The sequence below is a fragment of the Lissotriton vulgaris genome, chromosome 1_1 (assembly GCF_964263255.1).
Source record: "Lissotriton vulgaris chromosome 1_1, aLisVul1.2, whole genome shotgun sequence".
NCBI classification, from domain to species: domain Eukaryota; kingdom Metazoa; phylum Chordata; class Amphibia; order Caudata; family Salamandridae; genus Lissotriton; species Lissotriton vulgaris.
Genome location: NC_141685.1, coordinates 230,819,094 through 230,837,977, shown reverse-complemented (window position 1 = coordinate 230,837,977; position 18,884 = coordinate 230,819,094). Strand labels below are relative to the sequence as shown.

Sequence of the window (18,884 nt, the reverse complement as noted above, 5' to 3'; positions counted from 1 at the left end):
AAATAAATATCTATCGATCTGTCTATCTAGCTATCTTTCTATTCATCAATATATATATTTATATATATATATATATATATAATCAGCTCACTTTACCATTTGCAGCTTATAACTATTAGCCAGCAGGGGTCACTACTAACCAAAAGCAGTCATTCTACTTGTAAATCGTGCCAATCGAGTGGAACAGCGGCCTAGGATTCACCACTGCTTCATCTCATTTTCCAACAGATTGTAGACGTAAATTGGTTTTGATGGTACGCCTGTGCATGCTGAAATATTCAGAGCATATTCTGAATTTCAGTTAACACATCAGTAAGCATTTTGGCCATCAGTGAATTCAACCTTTTTTCTCAATCGGAATAGGCAAGGATAATGACAGATATATTTCACAATGTTAGAAAGTACATCATTTTATTTAATTGTGTGAATAAAAGGAATCTCCTCCCCGTCGGGGAATTGAACCCCGGTCTCCCGCGTGACAGGCGGGGATACTGACCACTATACTAACGAGGACTTATTGGCTTCAGTTAAACAGTGCTCATCTCCCTGGGGTTAAGGCATGCCCTCGATCAATTCTCAGTATTGTAATAGGCAGAATTGCTGCTTTTGGTTAGGACAAGTAATCTTTTTTCCTAAATTATTACAATACAGAAATTCCTAGCCAAAAACAATTAGTTTTATGAAGAAATTATTTCATTGAAATAAATATCTATCGATCTGTCTATCTAGCTATCTTTCTATTCATCAATATATATATATATATATAATCAGCTCACTTTACCATTTGCAGCTTATAACTATTAGCCACCAGGGGTCACTACTAACCAAAAGCAGTCATTCTACTTGTAAATCGTGCCAATCGAGTGGAACAGCGGCCTAGGATTCACCACTGCTTCATCTCATTTTCCAACAGATTGTAGACGTAAATTGGTTTTGATGGTACGCCTGTGCATGCTGAAATATTCAGAGCATATTCTGAATTTCAGTTAACACATCAGTAAGCATTTTGGCCATCAGTGAATTCAACCTTTTTTCTCAATCGGAATAGGCAAGGATAATGACAGATATATTTTACAATGTTAGAAAGTACATCATTTTATTTAATTGTGTGAATAAAAGGAATCTCCTCCCCGTCGGGGAATTGAACCCCGGTCTCCCGCGTGACAGGCGGGGATACTGACCACTATACTAACGAGGACTTATTGGCTTCAGTTAAACAGTGCTCATCTCCCTGGGGTTAAGGCATGCCCTCGATCAATTCTCAGTATTGTAATAGGCAGAATTGCTGCTTTTGGTTAGGACAAGTAATCTTTTTTCCTAAATTATTACAATACAGAAATTCCTAGCCAAAAACAATTAGTTTTATGAAGAAATTATTTCATTGAAATAAATATCTATCGATCTGTCTATCTAGCTATCTTTCTATTCATCAATATATATATATATATAATCAGCTCACTTTACCATTTGCAGCTTATAACTATTAGCCACCAGGGGTCACTACTAACCAAAAGCAGTCATTCTACTTGTAAATCGTGCCAATCGAGTGGAACAGCGGCCTAGGATTCACCACTGCTTCATCTCATTTTCCAACAGATTGTAGACGTAAATTGGTTTTGATGGTACGCCTGTGCATGCTGAAATATTCAGAGCATATTCTGAATTTCAGGTAACACATCAGTAAGCATTTTGGCCATCAGTGAATTCAACCTGTTTTCTCAATCGGAATAGGCAAGGATAATGACAGATATATTTTACAATGTTAGAAAGTACATCATTTTATTTAATTGTGTGAATAAAAGGAATCTCCTCCCCGTCGGGGAATTGAACCCCGGTCTCCCGCGTGACAGGCGGGGATACTGACCACTATACTAACGAGGACTTATTGGCTTCAGTTAAACAGTGCTCATCTCCCTGGGGTTAAGGCATGCCCTCGATCAATTCTCAGTATTGTAATAGGCAGAATTGCTGCTTTTGGTTAGGACAAGTAATCTTTTTTCCTAAATTATTACAATACAGAAATTCCTAGCCAAAAACAATTAGTTTTATGAAGAAATTATTTCATTGAAATAAATATCTATCGATCTGTCTATCTAGCTATCTTTCTATTCATCAATATATATATTTATATGTATATATATATATATAATCAGCTCACTTTACCATTTGCAGCTTATAATTATTAGCCACCAGGGGTCACTACTAACCAAAAGCAGTCATTCTACTTGTAAATCGTGCCAATCGAGTGGAACAGCGGCCTAGGATTCACCACTGCTTCATCTCATTTTCCAACAGATTGTAGACGTAAATTGGTTTTGATGGTACGCCTGTGCATGCTGAAATATTCAGAGCATATTCTGAATTTCAGTTAACACATCAGTAAGCATTTTGGCCATCAGTGAATTCAACCTTTTTTCTCAATCGGAATAGGCAAGGATAATGACAGATATATTTTACAATGTTAGAAAGTACATCATTTTATTTAATTGTGTGAATAAAAGGAATCTCCTCCCCGTCGGGGAATTGAACCCCGGTCTCCCGCGTGACAGGTGGGGATACTGACCACTATACTAACGAGGACTTATTGGCTTCAGTTAAACAGTGCTCACCTCCCTGGGGTTAAGGCATGCCCTCGATCAATTCTCAGTATTGTAATAGGCAGAATTGCTGCTTTTGGTTAGGACAAGTAATCTTTTTTCCTAAATTATTACAATACAGAAATTCCTAGCCAAAAACAATTAGTTTTATGAAGAAATTATTTCATTGAAATAAATATCTATCGATCTGTCTATCTAGCTATCTTTCTATTCATCAATATATATATTTATATATATATATATATATAATCAGCTCACTTTACCATTTGCAGCTTATAACTATTAGCCACCAGGGGTCACTACTAACCAAAAGCAGTCATTCTACTTGTAAATCGTGCCAATCGAGTGGAACAGCGGCCTAGGATTCACCACTGCTTCATCTCATTTTCCAACAGATTGTAGACGTAAATTGGTTTTGATGGTACGCCTGTGCATGCTGAAATATTCAGAGCATATTCTGAATTTCAGTTAACACATCAGTAAGCATTTTGGCCATCAGTGAATTCAACCTTTTTTCTCAATCGGAATAGGCAAGGATAATGACAGATATATTTTACAATGTTAGAAAGTACATCATTTTATTTAATTGTGTGAATAAAAGGAATCTCCTCCCCGTCGGGGAATTGAACCCCGGTCTCCCGCGTGACAGGCGGGGATACTGACCACTATACTAACGAGGACTTATTGGCTTCAGTTAAACAGTGCTCATCTCCCTGGGGTTAAGGCATGCCCTCGATCAATTCTCAGTATTGTAATAGGCAGAATTGCTGCTTTTGGTTAGGACAAGTAATCTTTTTTCCTAAATTATTACAATACAGAAATTCCTAGCCAAAAACAATTAGTTTTATGAAGAAATTATTTCATTGAAATAAATATCTATCGATCTGTCTATCTAGCTATCTTTCTATTCATCAATATATATATATATATAATCAGCTCACTTTACCATTTGCAGCTTATAACTATTAGCCACCAGGGGTCACTACTAACCAAAAGCAGTCATTCTACTTGTAAATCGTGCCAATCGAGTGGAACAGCGGCCTAGGATTCACCACTGCTTCATCTCATTTTCCAACAGATTGTAGACGTAAATTGGTTTTGATGGTACGCCTGTGCATGCTGAAATATTCAGAGCATATTCTGAATTTCAGTTAACACATCAGTAAGCATTTTGGCCATCAGTGAATTCAACCTGTTTTCTCAATCGGAATAGGCAAGGATAATGACAGATATATTTTACAATGTTAGAAAGTACATCATTTTATTTAATTGTGTGAATAAAAGGAATCTCCTCCCCGTCGGGGAATTGAACCCCGGTCTCCCGCGTGACAGGCGGGGATACTGACCACTATACTAACGAGGACTTATTGGCTTCAGTTAAACAGTGCTCATCTCCCTGGGGTTAAGGCATGCCCTCGATCAATTCTCAGTATTGTAATAGGCAGAATTGCTGCTTTTGGTTAGGACAAGTAATCTTTTTTCCTAAATTATTACAATACAGAAATTCCTAGCCAAAAACAATTAGTTTTATGAAGAAATTATTTCATTGAAATAAATATCTATCGATCTGTCTATCTAGCTATCTTTCTATTCATCAATATATATATTTATATGTATATATATATATATATAATCAGCTCACTTTACCATTTGCAGCTTATAATTATTAGCCACCAGGGGTCACTACTAACCAAAAGCAGTCATTCTACTTGTAAATCGTGCCAATCGAGTGGAACAGCGGCCTAGGATTCACCACTGCTTCATCTCATTTTCCAACAGATTGTAGACGTAAATTGGTTTTGATGGTACGCCTGTGCATGCTGAAATATTCAGAGCATATTCTGAATTTCAGTTAACACATCAGTAAGCATTTTGGCCATCAGTGAATTCAACCTTTTTTCTCAATCGGAATAGGCAAGGATAATGACAGATATATTTTACAATGTTAGAAAGTACATCATTTTATTTAATTGTGTGAATAAAAGGAATCTCCTCCCCGTCGGGGAATTGAACCCCGGTCTCCCGCGTGACAGGCGGGGATACTGACCACTATACTAACGAGGACTTATTGGCTTCAGTTAAACAGTGCTCACCTCCCTGGGGTTAAGGCATGCCCTCGATCAATTCTCAGTATTGTAATAGGCAGAATTGCTGCTTTTGGTTAGGACAAGTAATCTTTTTTCCTAAATTATTACAATACAGAAATTCCTAGCCAAAAACAATTAGTTTTATGAAGAAATTATTTCATTGAAATAAATATCTATCGATCTGTCTATCTAGCTATCTTTCTATTCATCAATATATATATTTATATATATATATACATATATATATATAATCAGCTCACTTTACCATTTGCAGCTTATAACTATTAGCCACCAGGGGTCACTCCTAACCAAAAGCAGTCATTCTACTTGTAAATCGTGCCAATTGAGTGGAACAGCGGCCTAGGATTCACCACTGCTTCATCTCATTTTCCAACAGATTGTAGACGTAAATTGGTTTTGATGGTACGCCTGTGCATGCTGAAATATTCAGAGCATATTCTGAATTTCAGTTAACACATCAGTAAGCATTTTGGCCATCAGTGAATTCAACCTTTTTTCTCAATCGGAATAGGCAAGGATAATGACAGATATATTTTACAATGTTAGAAAGTACATCATTTTATTTAATTGTGTGAATAAAAGGAATCGCCTCCCCGTCGGGGAATTGAACCCCGGTCTCCCGCGTGACAGGCGGGGATACTGACCACTATACTAACGAGGACTTATTGGCTTCAGTTAAACAGTGCTCACCTCCCTGGGGTTAAGGCATGCCCTCGATCAATTCTCAGTATTGTAATAGGCAGAATTGCTGCTTTTGGTTAGGACAAGTAATCTTTTTTCCTAAATTATTACAATACAGAAATTCCTAGCCAAAAACAATTAGTTTTATGAAGAAATTATTTCATTGAAATAAATATCTATCGATCTGTCTATCTAGCTATCTTTCTATTCATCAATATATATATATATATAATCAGCTCACTTTACCATTTGCAGCTTATAACTATTAGCCACCAGGGGTCACTACTAACCAAAAGCAGTCATTCTACTTGTAAATCGTGCCAATCGAGTGGAACAGCGGCCTAGGATTCACCACTGCTTCATCTCATTTTCCAACAGATTGTAGACGTAAATTGGTTTTGATGGTACGCCTGTGCATGCTGAAATATTCAGAGCATATTCTGAATTTCAGTTAACACATCAGTAAGCATTTTGGCCATCAGTGAATTCAACCTGTTTTCTCAATCGGAATAGGCAAGGATAATGACAGATATATTTTACAATGTTAGAAAGTACATCATTTTATTTAATTGTGTGAATAAAAGGAATCTCCTCCCCGTCGGGGAATTGAACCCCGGTCTCCCGCGTGACAGGCGGGGATACTGACCACTATACTAACGAGGACTTATTGGCTTCAGTTAAACAGTGCTCATCTCCCTGGGGTTAAGGCATGCCCTCGATCAATTCTCAGTATTGTAATAGGCAGAATTGCTGCTTTTGGTTAGGACAAGTAATCTTTTTTCCTAAATTATTACAATACAGAAATTCCTAGCCAAAAACAATTAGTTTTATGAAGAAATTATTTCATTGAAATAAATATCTATCGATCTGTCTATCTAGCTATCTTTCTATTCATCAATATATATATTTATATGTATATATATATATATAATCAGCTCACTTTACCATTTGCAGCTTATAATTATTAGCCACCAGGGGTCACTACTAACCAAAAGCAGTCATTCTACTTGTAAATCGTGCCAATCGAGTGGAACAGCGGCCTAGGATTCACCACTGCTTCATCTCATTTTCCAACAGATTGTAGACGTAAATTGGTTTTGATGGTACGCCTGTGCATGCTGAAATATTCAGAGCATATTCTGAATTTCAGTTAACACATCAGTAAGCATTTTGGCCATCAGTGAATTCAACCTTTTTTCTCAATCGGAATAGGCAAGGATAATGACAGATATATTTTACAATGTTAGAAAGTACATCATTTTATTTAATTGTGTGAATAAAAGGAATCTCCTCCCCGTCGGGGAATTGAACCCCGGTCTCCCGCGTGACAGGTGGGGATACTGACCACTATACTAACGAGGACTTATTGGCTTCAGTTAAACAGTGCTCACCTCCCTGGGGTTAAGGCATGCCCTCGATCAATTCTCAGTATTGTAATAGGCAGAATTGCTGCTTTTGGTTAGGACAAGTAATCTTTTTTCCTAAATTATTACAATACAGAAATTCCTAGCCAAAAACAATTAGTTTTATGAAGAAATTATTTCATTGAAATAAATATCTATCGATCTGTCTATCTAGCTATCTTTCTATTCATCAATATATATATTTATATATATATATATATATAATCAGCTCACTTTACCATTTGCAGCTTATAACTATTAGCCACCAGGGGTCACTACTAACCAAAAGCAGTCATTCTACTTGTAAATCGTGCCAATCGAGTGGAACAGCGGCCTAGGATTCACCACTGCTTCATCTCATTTTCCAACAGATTGTAGACGTAAATTGGTTTTGATGGTACGCCTGTGCATGCTGAAATATTCAGAGCATATTCTGAATTTCAGTTAACACATCAGTAAGCATTTTGGCCATCAGTGAATTCAACCTTTTTTCTCAATCGGAATAGGCAAGGATAATGACAGATATATTTTACAATGTTAGAAAGTACATCATTTTATTTAATTGTGTGAATAAAAGGAATCTCCTCCCCGTCGGGGAATTGAACCCCGGTCTCCCGCGTGACAGGCGGGGATACTGACCACTATACTAACGAGGACTTATTGGCTTCAGTTAAACAGTGCTCATCTCCCTGGGGTTAAGGCATGCCCTCGATCAATTCTCAGTATTGTAATAGGCAGAATTGCTGCTTTTGGTTAGGACAAGTAATCTTTTTTCCTAAATTATTACAATACAGAAATTCCTAGCCAAAAACAATTAGTTTTATGAAGAAATTATTTCATTGAAATAAATATCTATCGATCTGTCTATCTAGCTATCTTTCTATTCATCAATATATATATATATATAATCAGCTCACTTTACCATTTGCAGCTTATAACTATTAGCCACCAGGGGTCACTACTAACCAAAAGCAGTCATTCTACTTGTAAATCGTGCCAATCGAGTGGAACAGCGGCCTAGGATTCACCACTGCTTCATCTCATTTTCCAACAGATTGTAGACGTAAATTGGTTTTGATGGTACGCCTGTGCATGCTGAAATATTCAGAGCATATTCTGAATTTCAGTTAACACATCAGTAAGCATTTTGGCCATCAGTGAATTCAACCTGTTTTCTCAATCGGAATAGGCAAGGATAATGACAGATATATTTTACAATGTTAGAAAGTACATCATTTTATTTAATTGTGTGAATAAAAGGAATCTCCTCCCCGTCGGGGAATTGAACCCCGGTCTCCCGCGTGACAGGCGGGGATACTGACCACTATACTAACGAGGACTTATTGGCTTCAGTTAAACAGTGCTCATCTCCCTGGGGTTAAGGCATGCCCTCGATCAATTCTCAGTATTGTAATAGGCAGAATTGCTGCTTTTGGTTAGGACAAGTAATCTTTTTTCCTAAATTATTACAATACAGAAATTCCTAGCCAAAAACAATTAGTTTTATGAAGAAATTATTTCATTGAAATAAATATCTATCGATCTGTCTATCTAGCTATCTTTCTATTCATCAATATATATATTTATTTGTATATATATATATATAATCAGCTCACTTTACCATTTGCAGCTTATAATTATTAGCCACCAGGGGTCACTACTAACCAAAAGCAGTCATTCTACTTGTAAATCGTGCCAATCGAGTGGAACAGCGGCCTAGGATTCACCACTGCTTCATCTCATTTTCCAACAGATTGTAGACGTAAATTGGTTTTGATGGTACGCCTGTGCATGCTGAAATATTCAGAGCATATTCTGAATTTCAGTTAACACATCAGTAAGCATTTTGGCCATCAGTGAATTCAACCTTTTTTCTCAATCGGAATAGGCAAGGATAATGACAGATATATTTTACAATGTTAGAAAGTACATCATTTTATTTAATTGTGTGAATAAAAGGAATCTCCTCCCCGTCGGGGAATTGAACCCCGGTCTCCCGCGTGACAGGTGGGGATACTGACCACTATACTAACGAGGACTTATTGGCTTCAGTTAAACAGTGCTCACCTCCCTGGGGTTAAGGCATGCCCTCGATCAATTCTCAGTATTGTAATAGGCAGAATTGCTGCTTTTGGTTAGGACAAGTAATCTTTTTTCCTAAATTATTACAATACAGAAATTCCTAGCCAAAAACAATTAGTTTTATGAAGAAATTATTTCATTGAAATAAATATCTATCGATCTGTCTATCTAGCTATCTTTCTATTCATCAATATATATATTTATATATATATATATATATAATCAGCTCACTTTACCATTTGCAGCTTATAACTATTAGCCACCAGGGGTCACTACTAACCAAAAGCAGTCATTCTACTTGTAAATCGTGCCAATCGAGTGGAACAGCGGCCTAGGATTCACCACTGCTTCATCTCATTTTCCAACAGATTGTAGACGTAAATTGGTTTTGATGGTACGCCTGTGCATGCTGAAATATTCAGAGCATATTCTGAATTTCAGTTAACACATCAGTAAGCATTTTGGCCATCAGTGAATTCAACCTTTTTTCTCAATCGGAATAGGCAAGGATAATGACAGATATATTTTACAATGTTAGAAAGTACATCATTTTATTTAATTGTGTGAATAAAAGGAATCTCCTCCCCGTCGGGGAATTGAACCCCGGTCTCCCGCGTGACAGGCGGGGATACTGACCACTATACTAACGAGGACTTATTGGCTTCAGTTAAACAGTGCTCATCTCCCTGGGGTTAAGGCATGCCCTCGATCAATTCTCAGTATTGTAATAGGCAGAATTGCTGCTTTTGGTTAGGACAAGTAATCTTTTTTCCTAAATTATTACAATACAGAAATTCCTAGCCAAAAACAATTAGTTTTATGAAGAAATTATTTCATTGAAATAAATATCTATCGATCTGTCTATCTAGCTATCTTTCTATTCATCAATATATATATTTATATATATATATATATATATAATCAGCTCACTTTACCATTTGCAGCTTATAACTATTAGCCACCAGGGGTCACTACTAACCAAAAGCAGTCATTCTACTTGTAAATCGTGCCAATCGAGTGGAACAGCGGCCTAGGATTCACCACTGCTTCATCTCATTTTCCAACAGATTGTAGACGTAAATTGGTTTTGATGGTACGCCTGTGCATGCTGAAATATTCAGAGCATATTCTGAATTTCAGTTAACACATCAGTAAGCATTTTGGCCATCAGTGAATTCAACCTGTTTTCTCAATCGGAATAGGCAAGGATAATGACAGATATATTTTACAATGTTAGAAAGTACATCATTTTATTTAATTGTGTGAATAAAAGGAATCTCCTCCCCGTCGGGGAATTGAACCCCGGTCTCCCGCGTGACAGGCGGGGATACTGACCACTATACTAACGAGGACTTATTGGCTTCAGTTAAACAGTGCTCATCTCCCTGGGGTTAAGGCATGCCCTCGATCAATTCTCAGTATTGTAATAGGCAGAATTGCTGCTTTTGGTTAGGACAAGTAATCTTTTTTCCTAAATTATTACAATACAGAAATTCCTAGCCAAAAACAATTAGTTTTATGAAGAAATTATTTCATTGAAATAAATATCTATCGATCTGTCTATCTAGCTATCTTTCTATTCATCAATATATATATTTATTTGTATATATATATATATAATCAGCTCACTTTACCATTTGCAGCTTATAATTATTAGCCACCAGGGGTCACTACTAACCAAAAGCAGTCATTCTACTTGTAAATCGTGCCAATCGAGTGGAACAGCGGCCTAGGATTCACCACTGCTTCATCTCATTTTCCAACAGATTGTAGACGTAAATTGGTTTTGATGGTACGCCTGTGCATGCTGAAATATTCAGAGCATATTCTGAATTTCAGTTAACACATCAGTAAGCATTTTGGCCATCAGTGAATTCAACCTTTTTTCTCAATCGGAATAGGCAAGGATAATGACAGATATATTTTACAATGTTAGAAAGTACATCATTTTATTTAATTGTGTGAATAAAAGGAATCTCCTCCCCGTCGGGGAATTGAACCCCGGTCTCCCGCGTGACAGGTGGGGATACTGACCACTATACTAACGAGGACTTATTGGCTTCAGTTAAACAGTGCTCACCTCCCTGGGGTTAAGGCATGCCCTCGATCAATTCTCAGTATTGTAATAGGCAGAATTGCTGCTTTTGGTTAGGACAAGTAATCTTTTTTCCTAAATTATTACAATACAGAAATTCCTAGCCAAAAACAATTAGTTTTATGAAGAAATTATTTCATTGAAATAAATATCTATCGATCTGTCTATCTAGCTATCTTTCTATTCATCAATATATATATTTATATATATATATATATATAATCAGCTCACTTTACCATTTGCAGCTTATAACTATTAGCCACCAGGGGTCACTACTAACCAAAAGCAGTCATTCTACTTGTAAATCGTGCCAATCGAGTGGAACAGCGGCCTAGGATTCACCACTGCTTCATCTCATTTTCCAACAGATTGTAGACGTAAATTGGTTTTGATGGTACGCCTGTGCATGCTGAAATATTCAGAGCATATTCTGAATTTCAGTTAACACATCAGTAAGCATTTTGGCCATCAGTGAATTCAACCTTTTTTCTCAATCGGAATAGGCAAGGATAATGACAGATATATTTTACAATGTTAGAAAGTACATCATTTTATTTAATTGTGTGAATAAAAGGAATCTCCTCCCCGTCGGGGAATTGAACCCCGGTCTCCCGCGTGACAGGCGGGGATACTGACCACTATACTAACGAGGACTTTTTGGCTTCAGTTAAACAGTGCTCATCTCCCTGGGGTTAAGGCATGCCCTCGATCAATTCTCAGTATTGTAATAGGCAGAATTGCTGCTTTTGGTTAGGACAAGTAATCTTTTTTCCTAAATTATTACAATACAGAAATTCCTAGCCAAAAACAATTAGTTTTATGAAGAAATTATTTCATTGAAATAAATATCTATCGATCTGTCTATCTAGCTATCTTTCTATTCATCAATATATATATTTATATATATATATATATATATAATCAGCTCACTTTACCATTTGCAGCTTATAACTATTAGCCACCAGGGGTCACTACTAACCAAAAGCAGTCATTCTACTTGTAAATCGTGCCAATCGAGTGGAACAGCGGCCTAGGATTCACCACTGCTTCATCTCATTTTCCAACAGATTGTAGACGTAAATTGGTTTTGATGGTACGCCTGTGCATGCTGAAATATTCAGAGCATATTCTGAATTTCAGTTAACACATCAGTAAGCATTTTGGCCATCAGTGAATTCAACCTGTTTTCTCAATCGGAATAGGCAAGGATAATGACAGATATATTTTACAATGTTAGAAAGTACATCATTTTATTTAATTGTGTGAATAAAAGGAATCTCCTCCCCGTCGGGGAATTGAACCCCGGTCTCCCGCGTGACAGGCGGGGATACTGACCACTATACTAACGAGGACTTATTGGCTTCAGTTAAACAGTGCTCATCTCCCTGGGGTTAAGGCATGCCCTCGATCAATTCTCAGTATTGTAATAGGCAGAATTGCTGCTTTTGGTTAGGACAAGTAATCTTTTTTCCTAAATTATTACAATACAGAAATTCCTAGCCAAAAACAATTAGTTTTATGAAGAAATTATTTCATTGAAATAAATATCTATCGATCTGTCTATCTAGCTATCTTTCTATTCATCAATATATATATTTATATGTATATATATATATATAATCAGCTCACTTTACCATTTGCAGCTTATAATTATTAGCCACCAGGGGTCACTACTAACCAAAAGCAGTCATTCTACTTGTAAATCGTGCCAATCGAGTGGAACAGCGGCCTAGGATTCACCACTGCTTCATCTCATTTTCCAACAGATTGTAGACGTAAATTGGTTTTGATGGTACGCCTGTGCATGCTGAAATATTCAGAGCATATTCTGAATTTCAGTTAACACATCAGTAAGCATTTTGGCCATCAGTGAATTCAACCTTTTTTCTCAATCGGAATAGGCAAGGATAATGACAGATATATTTTACAATGTTAGAAAGTACATCATTTTATTTAATTGTGTGAATAAAAGGAATCTCCTCCCCGTCGGGGAATTGAACCCCGGTCTCCCGCGTGACAGGTGGGGATACTGACCACTATACTAACGAGGACTTATTGGCTTCAGTTAAACAGTGCTCACCTCCCTGGGGTTAAGGCATGCCCTCGATCAATTCTCAGTATTGTAATAGGCAGAATTGCTGCTTTTGGTTAGGACAAGTAATCTTTTTTCCTAAATTATTACAATACAGAAATTCCTAGCCAAAAACAATTAGTTTTATGAAGAAATTATTTCATTGAAATAAATATCTATCGATCTGTCTATCTAGCTATCTTTCTATTCATCAATATATATATTTATATATATATATATATATAATCAGCTCACTTTACCATTTGCAGCTTATAACTATTAGCCACCAGGGGTCACTACTAACCAAAAGCAGTCATTCTACTTGTAAATCGTGCCAATCGAGTGGAACAGCGGCCTAGGATTCACCACTGCTTCATCTCATTTTCCAACAGATTGTAGACGTAAATTGGTTTTGATGGTACGCCTGTGCATGCTGAAATATTCAGAGCATATTCTGAATTTCAGTTAACACATCAGTAAGCATTTTGGCCATCAGTGAATTCAACCTTTTTTCTCAATCGGAATAGGCAAGGATAATGACAGATATATTTTACAATGTTAGAAAGTACATCATTTTATTTAATTGTGTGAATAAAAGGAATCTCCTCCCCGTCCGGGAATTGAACCCCGGTCTCCCGCGTGACAGGCGGGGATACTGACCACTATACTAACGAGGACTTATTGGCTTCAGTTAAACAGTGATCATCTCCCTGGGGTTAAGGCATGCCCTCGATCAATTCTCAGTATTGTAATAGGCAGAATTGCTGCTTTTGGTTAGGACAAGTAATCTTTTTTCCTAAATTATTACAATACAGAAATTCCTAGCCAAAAACAATTAGTTTTATGAAGAAATTATTTCATTGAAATAAATATCTATCGATCTGTCTATCTAGCTATCTTTCTATTCATCAATATATATATTTATATATATATATATATATATATATATAATCAGCTCACTTTACCATTTGCAGCTTATAACTATTAGCCACCAGGGGTCACTACTAACCAAAAGCAGTCATTCTACTTGTAAATCGTGCCAATCGAGTGGAACAGCGGCCTAGGATTCACCACTGCTTCATCTCATTTTCCAACAGATTGTAGACGTAAATTGGTTTTGATGGTACGCCTGTGCATGCTGAAATATTCAGAGCATATTCTGAATTTCAGTTAACACATCAGTAAGCATTTTGGCCATCAGTGAATTCAACCTTTTTTCTCAATCGGAATAGGCAAGGATAATGACAGATATATTTTACAATGTTAGAAAGTACATCATTTTATTTAATTGTGTGAATAAAAGGAATCTCCTCCCCGTCGGGGAATTGAACCCCGGTCTCCCGCGTGACAGGCGGGGATACTGACCACTATACTAACGAGGACTTATTGGCTTCAGTTAAACAGTGCTCATCTCCCTGGGGTTAAGGCATGCCCTCGATCAATTCTCAGTATTGTAATAGGCAGAATTGCTGCTTTTGGTTAGGACAAGTAATCTTTTTTCCTAAATTATTACAATACAGAAATTCCTAGCCAAAAACAATTAGTTTTATGAAGAAATTATTTCATTGAAATAAATATCTATCGATCTGTCTATCTAGCTATCTTTCTATTCATCAATATATATATTTATATATATATATATATATATATATAATCAGCTCACTTTACCATTTGCAGCTTATAACTATTAGCCAGCAGGGGTCACTACTAACCAAAAGCAGTCATTCTACTTGTAAATCGTGCCAATCGAGTGGAACAGCGGCCTAGGATTCACCACTGCTTCATCTCATTTTCCAACAGATTGTAGACGTAAATTGGTTTTGATGGTACGCCTGTGCATGCTGAAATATTCAGAGCATATTCTGAATTTCAGTTAACACATCAGTAAGCATTTTGGCCATCAGTGAATTCAACCTTTTTTCTCAATCGGAATAGGCAAGGATAATGACAGATATATTTTACAATGTTAGAAAGTACATCATTTTATTTAATTGTGTGAATAAAAGGAATCTCCTCCCCGTCGGGGAATTGAACCCCGGTCTCCCGCGTGACAGGCGGGGATACTGACCACTATACTAACGAGGACTTATTGGCTTCAGTTAAACAGTGCTCATCTCCCTGGGGTTAAGGCATGCCCTCGATCAATTCTCAGTATTGTAATAGGCAGAATTGCTGCTTTTGGTTAGGACAAGTAATCTTTTTTCCTAAATTATTACAATACAGAAATTCCTAGCCAAAAACAATTAGTTTTATGAAGAAATTATTTCATTGAAATAAATATCTATCGATCTGTCTATCTAGCTATCTTTCTATTCATCAATATATATATATATATAATCAGCTCACTTTACCATTTGCAGCTTATAACTATTAGCCACCAGGGGTCACTACTAACCAAAAGCAGTCATTCTACTTGTAAATCGTGCCAATCGAGTGGAACAGCGGCCTAGGATTCACCACTGCTTCATCTCATTTTCCAACAGATTGTAGACGTAAATTGGTTTTGATGGTACGCCTGTGCATGCTGAAATATTCAGAGCATATTCTGAATTTCAGTTAACACATCAGTAAGCATTTTGGCCATCAGTGAATTCAACCTTTTTTCTCAATCGGAATAGGCAAGGATAATGACAGATATATTTTACAATGTTAGAAAGTACATCATTTTATTTAATTGTGTGAATAAAAGGAATCTCCTCCCCGTCGGGGAATTGAACCCCGGTCTCCCGCGTGACAGGCGGGGATACTGACCACTATACTAACGAGGACTTATTGGCTTCAGTTAAACAGTGCTCATCTCCCTGGGGTTAAGGCATGCCCTCGATCAATTCTCAGTATTGTAATAGGCAGAATTGCTGCTTTTGGTTAGGACAAGTAATCTTTTTTCCTAAATTATTACAATACAGAAATTCCTAGCCAAAAACAATTAGTTTTATGAAGAAATTATTTCATTGAAATAAATATCTATCGATCTGTCTATCTAGCTATCTTTCTATTCATCAATATATATATTTATATATATATATAATCAGCTCACTTTACCATTTGCAGCTTATAACTATTAGCCACCAGGGGTCACTCCTAACCAAAAGCAGTCATTCTACTTGTAAATCGTGCCAATTGAGTGGAACAGCGGCCTAGGATTCACCACTACTTCATCTCATTTTCCAACAGATTGTAGACGTAAATTGGTTTTGATGGTACGCCTGTGCATGCTGAAATATTCAGAGCATATTCTGAATTTCAGTTAACACATCAGTAAGCATTTTGGCCATCAGTGAATTCAACCTTTTTTCTCAATCGGAATAGGCAAGGATAATGACAGATATATTTTACAATGTTAGAAAGTACATCATTTTATTTAATTGTGTGAATAAAAGGAATCTCCTCCCCGTCGGGGAATTGAACCCCGGTCTCCCGCGTGACAGGCGGGGATACTGACCACTATACTAACGAGGACTTATTGGCTTCAGTTAAACAGTGCTCATCTCCCTGGGGTTAAGGCATGCCCTCGATCAATTCTCAGTATTGTAATAGGCAGAATTGCTGCTTTTGGTTAGGACAAGTAATCTTTTTTCCTAAATTATTACAATACAGAAATTCCTAGCCAAAAACAATTAGTTTTATGAAGAAATTATTTCATTGAAATAAATATCTATCGATCTGTCTATCTAGCTATCTTTCTATTCATCAATATATATATTTATATAAATATATATATATATAATCAGCTCACTTTACCATTTGCAGCTTATAACTATTAGCCACCAGGGGTCACTACTAACCAAAAGCAGTCATTCTACTTGTAAATCGTGCCAATCGAGTGGAACAGCGGCCTAGGATTCACCACTGCTTCATCTCATTTTCCAACAGATTGTAGACGTAAATTGGTTTTGATGGTACGCCTGTGCATGCTGAAATATTCAGAGCATATTCTGAATTTCAGTTAACACATCAGTAAGCATTTTGGCCATCAGTGAATTCAACCTTTTTTCTCAATCGGAATAGGCAAGGATAATGACAGATATATTTTACAATGTTAGAAAGTACATCATTTTATTTAATTGTGTGAATAAAAGGAATCTCCTCCCCGTCGGGGAATTGAACCCCGGTCTCCCGCGTGACAGGCGGGGATACTGACCACTATACTAACGAGGACTTATTGGCTTCAGTTAAACAGTGCTCATCTCCCTGGGGTTAAGGCATGCCCTCGATCAATTCTCAGTATTGTAATAGGCAGAATTGCTGCTTTTGGTTAGGACAAGTAATCTTTTTTCCTAAATTATTACAATACAGAAATTCCTAGCCAAAAACAATTAGTTTTATGAAGAAATTATTTCATTGAAATAAATATCTATCGATCTGTCTATCTAGCTATCTTTCTATTCATCAATATATATATTTATATATATATATAATCAGCTCACTTTACCATTTGCAGCTTATAACTATTAGCCACCAGGGGTCACTCCTAACCAAAAGCAGTCATTCTACTTGTAAATCGTGCCAATTGAGTGGAACAGCGGCCTAGGATTCACCACTGCTTCATCTCATTTTCCAACAGATTGTAGACGTAAATTGGTTTTGATGGTACGCCTGTGCATGCTGAAATATTCAGAGCATATTCTGAATTTCAGTTAACACATCAGTAAGCATTTTGGCCATCAGTGAATTCAACCTTTTTTCTCAATCGGAATAGGCAAGGATAATGACAGATATATTTTACAATGTTAGAAAGTACATCATTTTATTTAATTGTGTGAATAAAAGGAATCTCCTCCCCGTCGGGGAATTGAACCCCGGTCTCCCGCGTGACAGGCGGGGATACTGACCACTATACTAACGAGGACTTATTGGCTTCAGTTAAACAGTGCTCATCTCCCTGGGGTTAAGGCATGCCCTCGATCAATTCTCAGTATTGTAATAGGCAGAATTGCTGCTTTTGGTTAGGACAAGTAATCTTTTTTCCTAAATTATTACAATACAGAAATTCCTAGCCAAAAACAATTAGTTTTATGAAGAAATTATTTCATTGAAATAAATATCTATCGATCTGTCTATCTAGCTATCTTTCTATTCATCAATATATATATATATATAATCAGCTCACTTTACCATTTGCAGCTTATAACTATTAGCCACCAGGGGTCACTACTAACCAAAAGCAGTCATTCTACTTGTAAATCGTGCCAATCGAGTGGAACAGCGGCCTAGGATTCACCACTGCTTCATCTCATTTTCCAACAGATTGTAGACGTAAATTGGTTTTGATGGTACGCCTGTGCATGCTGAAATATTCAGAGCATATTCTGAATTTCAGTTAACACATCAGTAAGCATTTTGGCCATCAGTGAATTCAACCTTTTTTCTCAATCGGAATAGGCAAGGATAATGACAGATATATTTTACAATGTTAGAAAGTACATCATTTTATTTAATTGTGTGAATAAAAGGAATCTCCTCCCCGTCGGGGAATTGAACCCCGGTCTCCCGCGTGACAGGCGGGGATACTGACCACTATACTAACGAGGACTTATTGGCTTCAGTTAAACAGTGCTCATCTCCCTGGGGTTAAGGCATGCCCTCGATCAATTCTCAGTATTGTAATAGGCAGAATTGCTGCTTTTGGTTAGGACAAGTAATCTTTTTTCCTAAATTATTACAATACAGAAATTCCTAGCCAAAAACAATTAGTTTTATGAAGAAATTATTTCATTGAAATAAATATCTATCGATCTGTCTATCTAGCTATCTTTCTATTCATCAATATATATATTTATATATATATATAATCAGCTCACTTTACCATTTGCAGCTTATAACTATTAGCCACCAGGGGTCACTCCT

At 36.7% G+C, this 18,884-nt stretch overlaps 21 non-coding genes across 21 annotated transcripts; all 21 read right to left on the bottom strand.

The window, feature by feature from the left end:
- Window positions 1-441: 441 nt before the first annotated feature.
- Window positions 442-513, bottom strand: TRNAD-GUC (transfer RNA aspartic acid (anticodon GUC)). Its single transcript has one exon. It is a non-coding gene; the product is annotated as a tRNA-Asp (tRNA).
- Window positions 514-1,126: 613 nt separating this feature from the next.
- On the bottom strand, window positions 1,127-1,198 carry TRNAD-GUC (transfer RNA aspartic acid (anticodon GUC)). The gene has a single exon. It is a non-coding gene; the product is annotated as a tRNA-Asp (tRNA).
- Window positions 1,199-1,809: 611 nt separating this feature from the next.
- Window positions 1,810-1,881, bottom strand: TRNAD-GUC (transfer RNA aspartic acid (anticodon GUC)). The gene has a single exon. It is a non-coding gene; the product is annotated as a tRNA-Asp (tRNA).
- A 1,324-nt stretch (window positions 1,882-3,205) lies between these two features.
- Window positions 3,206-3,277, bottom strand: TRNAD-GUC (transfer RNA aspartic acid (anticodon GUC)). The gene has a single exon. It is a non-coding gene; the product is annotated as a tRNA-Asp (tRNA).
- Window positions 3,278-3,888: 611 nt separating this feature from the next.
- Window positions 3,889-3,960, bottom strand: TRNAD-GUC (transfer RNA aspartic acid (anticodon GUC)). Its single transcript has one exon. It is a non-coding gene; the product is annotated as a tRNA-Asp (tRNA).
- A 629-nt stretch (window positions 3,961-4,589) lies between these two features.
- TRNAD-GUC (transfer RNA aspartic acid (anticodon GUC)) lies at window positions 4,590-4,661 on the bottom strand. Its single transcript has one exon. It is a non-coding gene; the product is annotated as a tRNA-Asp (tRNA).
- A 633-nt stretch (window positions 4,662-5,294) lies between these two features.
- TRNAD-GUC (transfer RNA aspartic acid (anticodon GUC)) lies at window positions 5,295-5,366 on the bottom strand. Its single transcript has one exon. It is a non-coding gene; the product is annotated as a tRNA-Asp (tRNA).
- Window positions 5,367-5,977: 611 nt separating this feature from the next.
- TRNAD-GUC (transfer RNA aspartic acid (anticodon GUC)) lies at window positions 5,978-6,049 on the bottom strand. Its single transcript has one exon. It is a non-coding gene; the product is annotated as a tRNA-Asp (tRNA).
- Window positions 6,050-7,373: 1,324 nt separating this feature from the next.
- TRNAD-GUC (transfer RNA aspartic acid (anticodon GUC)) lies at window positions 7,374-7,445 on the bottom strand. The gene has a single exon. It is a non-coding gene; the product is annotated as a tRNA-Asp (tRNA).
- A 611-nt stretch (window positions 7,446-8,056) lies between these two features.
- Window positions 8,057-8,128, bottom strand: TRNAD-GUC (transfer RNA aspartic acid (anticodon GUC)). The gene has a single exon. It is a non-coding gene; the product is annotated as a tRNA-Asp (tRNA).
- Window positions 8,129-9,452: 1,324 nt separating this feature from the next.
- TRNAD-GUC (transfer RNA aspartic acid (anticodon GUC)) lies at window positions 9,453-9,524 on the bottom strand. Its single transcript has one exon. It is a non-coding gene; the product is annotated as a tRNA-Asp (tRNA).
- Window positions 9,525-10,151: 627 nt separating this feature from the next.
- TRNAD-GUC (transfer RNA aspartic acid (anticodon GUC)) lies at window positions 10,152-10,223 on the bottom strand. Its single transcript has one exon. It is a non-coding gene; the product is annotated as a tRNA-Asp (tRNA).
- A 1,324-nt stretch (window positions 10,224-11,547) lies between these two features.
- Window positions 11,548-11,619, bottom strand: TRNAD-GUC (transfer RNA aspartic acid (anticodon GUC)). The gene has a single exon. It is a non-coding gene; the product is annotated as a tRNA-Asp (tRNA).
- Window positions 11,620-12,246: 627 nt separating this feature from the next.
- On the bottom strand, window positions 12,247-12,318 carry TRNAD-GUC (transfer RNA aspartic acid (anticodon GUC)). The gene has a single exon. It is a non-coding gene; the product is annotated as a tRNA-Asp (tRNA).
- A 2,029-nt stretch (window positions 12,319-14,347) lies between these two features.
- Window positions 14,348-14,419, bottom strand: TRNAD-GUC (transfer RNA aspartic acid (anticodon GUC)). Its single transcript has one exon. It is a non-coding gene; the product is annotated as a tRNA-Asp (tRNA).
- Window positions 14,420-15,050: 631 nt separating this feature from the next.
- TRNAD-GUC (transfer RNA aspartic acid (anticodon GUC)) lies at window positions 15,051-15,122 on the bottom strand. The gene has a single exon. It is a non-coding gene; the product is annotated as a tRNA-Asp (tRNA).
- Window positions 15,123-15,733: 611 nt separating this feature from the next.
- TRNAD-GUC (transfer RNA aspartic acid (anticodon GUC)) lies at window positions 15,734-15,805 on the bottom strand. The gene has a single exon. It is a non-coding gene; the product is annotated as a tRNA-Asp (tRNA).
- Window positions 15,806-16,424: 619 nt separating this feature from the next.
- On the bottom strand, window positions 16,425-16,496 carry TRNAD-GUC (transfer RNA aspartic acid (anticodon GUC)). Its single transcript has one exon. It is a non-coding gene; the product is annotated as a tRNA-Asp (tRNA).
- Window positions 16,497-17,123: 627 nt separating this feature from the next.
- Window positions 17,124-17,195, bottom strand: TRNAD-GUC (transfer RNA aspartic acid (anticodon GUC)). Its single transcript has one exon. It is a non-coding gene; the product is annotated as a tRNA-Asp (tRNA).
- Window positions 17,196-17,814: 619 nt separating this feature from the next.
- On the bottom strand, window positions 17,815-17,886 carry TRNAD-GUC (transfer RNA aspartic acid (anticodon GUC)). The gene has a single exon. It is a non-coding gene; the product is annotated as a tRNA-Asp (tRNA).
- Window positions 17,887-18,497: 611 nt separating this feature from the next.
- Window positions 18,498-18,569, bottom strand: TRNAD-GUC (transfer RNA aspartic acid (anticodon GUC)). The gene has a single exon. It is a non-coding gene; the product is annotated as a tRNA-Asp (tRNA).
- Window positions 18,570-18,884: the final 315 nt, after the last annotated feature.